A 6,000-nucleotide genomic window follows, 5' to 3' on the forward strand; every position below is an offset into this window, starting at 1 on the left:
GATACTAAAAATAGATGCCTATTTTTTAAGGATGTTTTTTTCTTTTTTCTTTTTTTCTTTTTCTAGGGAAACTTTCCATTAACACTACAGGGAAAGACTGCGCAGTTCTGGGGAAATGGGCAGCTTTCTGACTAAGTGCACTACGCAGTTTCTGAGCTTAGTGAGGGTTGCACAATTTCTGGTCTCAATGTTAGGCTACCTCCCATGACTGTGCAGTTTCTGAGCTTGAGGCTCACTAGAAGTCAACACTGCACAACTCCCATCATCAAGGATGCTTGCCCTCAAGGATTGCGCAATTTCTAGGGGTAAGCCCAAAACATTGTAAGACCAAGTTGGGAGCTCAACTTGTGACTTAGAAGAATCATTTGAGTAAGCACACATAAGAAAAACAGAAATGATAATTCTCAGTCGAAGCATGGATACTTGGATCAATACAAGATGAGCTGTTGTGGTTAAGAAGGAAGGCTCCAAAATTGAAGCATAGGCAAAATTTTGGAGGGTGGGTGTGTTTGCTAGAACAAGCCCCTAGACCCCATAAGCCATTTTAATGTTGGATAGGCTCTCACTCCCCCCCATAATCCTTGATGGAAGTTGGTTGTATATGCATTGTCTTTATATTTTGGTGGTTTTGTACATTTTCCTTCTGGACATGATATAGTTTCTAGAACTTTTCTATAAGCTTTTGTATATCTATCCCGAAAAACAAATCTGACCGAAGTGAGATCAGGAGAAAAGTGAATCTATTGCAAATCTTTTCCAATGTTTTAAAGAATTAATATAAGTGGTTTGATTAATATATATATATATATATATATTACGAAATAGTACAATGATGCCACAACCGTATTATGGCCGCAACAACCCGACAACTAGACTTGCTACCATTACCTTAAATGTCTGACATCGCCACATGAGTACACTCAATCTGTAGTGCCATCTACCACATAATTGTAGCCATAAACAACCTCCACAGGCGTCTGATTGCACCCATCCTCATCTGTAATTTAGACAAGACCTACTGTCGTTCACATTCAAAGTAGCAAGTAGCCATCATGGGCCATTATATTCACCAAATTTGCAGGCAGGTTGGAAAAAAATGCATCCACTATCAAAGCTGTTGAGAAATTGCAGAGCTATCGAGAAATTGAAAAATATTTTCTTGGTAGAGAAACCATATCAAGGGTTCAAAAACTAGCTATCATAATTTGTAATTCATGAGATATCAATATACATCAGGTTGGAAGCAAACCATCGTTATTGCAACCAGTATCAGTGCAAACAAGAATATGGAACAACATGACTCTCTGGATTGGAAACTGAATATCCTACGTGACTCTATTGGTTGGAAGTTGAATATCCTATCATTTTAATTGGATGCAAGTCATACTGATGTTAAAAGTATCAAAAGTCAACCAAATAAAAACTCATTGGTTATGTTAAGATTATAGTTCATAAGTGATATGAATTACCATTAATATAACCACAAGATATTTTAATGTTTCAAAATGGGTGAACTTTAAGTTAATTAAAATTCCATAAGCTTAAGGAAAAAAAGACAAAAAAAAATGATGGAAGGAAGAAAAAAAAGTAAAAAGAGAATATATCCTTATATTCTCAAAATAAAAAAAATATTAATTCATTATCAACACATAGCAATGGGGAAACTTACATAAATATTAATTTGGTGAATCAATTGTTAATTCTAGAGCTAAATATAAGTTAAAAAGGATATTTTTGGCGAGAGAGTATGAAATTAGTGATTTACAAATGAAACTTTATCATTATGAACACATGTCTCAATTGAGTTTCGTAACTATGTTTAACAAGGAGATTGATATAATTCTCGGTTAACCTTGGTTTAAAGAATTGGGTACATTCATTTTAATCATAGAGAAATTTTCTTGGTGTTTCCTTATAAGAAGAAGATGATCACATTCCAAGACATGAAAATGAAGTCAGAATCGATACTTCCTTCATCAAAAGACTTTAAAGATATGTTGAAATTGATGCTTCAAGAGAATCAAGAAATAATATCAAAGAAGCAGAGGGAGCTTGAAGAATTCATATCCAATAAAAACGAAGAAAATTCTCGTTTGAAGGATGATAGTTCGAAACTACTTGCAAAGGTCAAAAAGTGTAAAACTATGAAGCACAAATTAGAAAAAGAAAATAAAATTTCTTAGAAGAAACTCATTGAAAGTCTAGTAGAGAAAGAAGAACAAAATTTAGTCAAAAGTTATTAGAACAAATTAGAGATTTAAAAAATTAAAATATTGAGCATAAAAATGAAGTTGAATTAAAAGACGAAGAACTTTGGCATTTAAAATTCATAACCAACATCTTCTTACTCAACTTAAGGATGATAAGAAATCATTGAAAAACAAATTCAAATAACTTATCATCAAAGAAGTATCGAAGTATAAATACGTAATTATCTAGTTTCAAGAAAAAGGAATGAATATTGACAATATCACAACTCAAGAAGATGACAAGCCATTGGATGTAAAAACATATTCAAATGTTGCAATTCAAACGATGAAAATTCCAAGTGAAGATTTTGTAACCAACTCAACAACATCAGTACCTCAAGTAAATAAGGAAATTTCCACATGCATGATAAGGGAAAATCAAATCACAAAAGAACTCCTTATCGACATATGAATCACAAGAGAAGACACCTCAATCAGCGTGTGTATCAATCAAAACATAACCAATAGACTTATTTTTTGAATAATATTGATTTCATCACAATCCCGTCTTATGATAACAATTTATCCTAGCTATCAATAATTGCAAGGTTCCACAAAAAAATGAGTTAGGATGGTTAGATCCCTTCTCAATTCAAAAGTTTTCTTTATCACTCAACGGATCCTATTTCCTGTATCATCGAAGATGAAAACTCAAAGAAATCTGAAAAATGTGAATAGATTATAAGAAAAGGAAACAAATGATACATCTTACAAGAAATCATCTTTGAGGACAAAGATTTCTGGAGAGGAAGGAAATTTTATGAATATAATGTATATAGAAATTATAATAATCATAATCATAATAATGATTAATCAAATAATGATTAATTTAGAAGAGGCATGACTCTAAGGACATGACCATTTATGAAATGGGACCTGCCTAGGTATATTAGTGGACCCTCATTTGTCACAATATCATATCTCTTCTACATTCATACATTTCTATTTTGGAGTAATTTTGGGAGCACAATAATAAGTTAAATATCACACATTGCTTTCCTCCAACCCTACCACTCAATAAATATATAGGCATTGTTAGGCCCCTTACTACTAGTGTAACCACTTATTTTTATTAGTACAATCCCCTTATTATATTGTTGTACCCATGTAGCCCCCTCGAAGAAGCTTATTTCTAAGGCGTTGATCTATCATTTCTATCTTTTTGTGAGCTGGTTTCATAACATTTGGTATCAGAACTTTGAATTCTAGGGTTTCACTGCTCCAAACAAGTCATCGTGGAATTTGCACTATAACTTATTTTTTGCGACGTTTCAGATGCTTAAAAAAAAAAACATTTGGGTTGAAATCGTTTTGAACCTCTGGTCTAAATTTCAGAGCTTTTCGCACTATATTTGCGGAGATATAATCTGAGGAAGTTGGCATTTTTGCAGACTCACGAATTACATTCCAAACAGGTGACCTGGGGAAAATAGTAATAACTTTTGTTTTAAGCATCAGATTGAAATTTCGTAAGAAGTTACAGAAAGAAGACAGACTGTAGTTTCCTATGTATATTTTTCAGATTCTAAGGTCAAAACAGTGACACAAGGAACTTCATACAAGTTCGTTTTTTTCTGAAAAGGTATATAATCAGGTCATCTTGGGAGATTGTGCATAACTCTTTCTTGGAGAATCCAATTTCGATCAGACTAGTGGCATTTAAAAGAGGACGCAGAGGGCTACCGCAGGTGGCGATTTTAGAATTGGAAGATCCAAAATTATAGAGTTACAGTTGTTTCAAGATCGAGCTCCTAAAATCAAGAAAAAACGAGATGAGGAAGTTTGATGCAAGGATCCGATAAATTGGATACTATAAATGGAGAAATATTTTAATCTACATGGTATACCACTGTTACAAAAGGTATGTATTGCATCTTCATATTTAGAACTAGATCAATTTTTATGGTATAAAGGGCTTTGTTCTCGTAACAACTTGTTACATGGTCAATTTTCATGGAGGAAATGATAGCACATTATAAGGATACAAAGAGCAACACTTTCTTTAGAGCAACACCACAACAATTGGAAGAAAAAAGATCAAAAGGGATTTGTTACAAAGTGGAAAGCAAAATTATGGCAACAAGGAAGTCTATTGTTCACAACTATAAAGATGGAAGTGTTGTTTCTCCTATCCTTCCACAACCTACAAGGGTTACACCACAACAATTGGAAGAAGAAAGAGAAAAAGGGCTTTGTTACAATTGTGATAGCAAATGCACTAAAGGTCATAAGTGTGCTAAGAAGAAATTATTTTACATAGATTATGAAGAGGAGGAAGAAAAGGATCAAGAAACATCCAAAGAAGAGGATATACACCAGGAACCAACCTCAGAGAAAGAAGAAATGAATCCGACCATATTTTGTAAAGCATTGGAAAGAATTACCACTCCTCAAACTCTCAAGATAGAAACACATATCGAGAAGAAAAAGGTTCAAGAAGTGAAATATCACATCAAGAAAGAAGAAATGAATCCGACGAGATCTTGTAATGCATTGGCCAAAATTACGACTCCTCAAACTATCAATATAGAAGGACATATCAAGAAGAAAAATGTTCAAAAAGTGAAAGATCACATCGAGCATCAAGAAATTAACCCAACCATATCTTGTAATGCATTGGAAGAAATTACCACTCCTCAAACTCTCAAGATAGAAGGACATATCAAGAAGAAAAAGGTTCAAGAAGTGAAATATCACATCGAGAAAGAAGAAATGAATCCAACCATATCTTGTAATGCATTGGCCGGAATTACCACTCCTCAAACTATCAATATAGAAGGACATATCATGAATAAAAAGATTCAAGCAATGAGAGATCACATCGAGCATCAACAACAAGATCTCCAAATTTTAAATGATAACGCCACTTTGTTGCAGAATCGAATGAAACAACAGGTAAATCAACATCACAGTGAAAAAAGTTTTGATGTAGGTGACTGGATATTTTTACGACTACATCTCAAGCAAGCTATTTATGAGAAGGAAATGTTGGAAATACTACATGCACTTAAGAAATGGTGACCTTACCCAATGGGAAGACACTTCAAGGTAAAAATGGATCATGATAGCCTTAAATACTTTTTAGAACAAATATTATCTTTAGAAGAATAGAAAAATGGGTCACAAATATGTTGGGTTATGACTTTGACATCATCTACAAAAAAAGGAAGCAAATTTTTGTTGCAAATGCACTCTCAAGAAAGGATGAGGACGTGGAAGCATTGTTTTGTACTATTTCTATTAACCGACTAGATTTGATAAATGAAACAAGGTATGAATGGAAGAAGGACGAAGAAGTGTGGCCACTCATTCAAAAGTTGTAGAAGATCCCAATTCAAACAATATTTCCAGAACTTGAAGATGAAGGAAAAATCATATTGGAACCTGGAGCAATCACAGAAACAAGAACTTGACAGCTACGAAATCGATCAATTTCAGAGTATCTCATCAAGTGGAAGAACTTACCCATTGAAGATTCCACATGGGATGAGAAGAATTTTATACAGAAGCATCAAGAACTACTCAAGCATTGAGGACAACACTTTTTGAAGGAGAGGGGCGTGTTAGGCCCCTATACTACTTGGGTAACCCCTTATTGTTATTATTCCAACCCGCTTATTATATTGTTGTACCCATGTAGCCCCCTCGAAGAGGCTTATTTCTAATGCGTTGATCCATCATTTCTATCTTTTTGTGAGCTGGTTTCATAACAGGCATAACAAAGTCATAAACCATTTATAGTTTTCAAATT

Source organism: Pinus tabuliformis, chromosome 8, assembly GCF_031772625.1.
Source record: "Pinus tabuliformis cultivar Carrire ecotype Pingquan chromosome 8, CPIR1, whole genome shotgun sequence".
In the NCBI taxonomy this organism is placed as follows: domain Eukaryota; kingdom Viridiplantae; phylum Streptophyta; class Pinopsida; order Pinales; family Pinaceae; genus Pinus; species Pinus tabuliformis.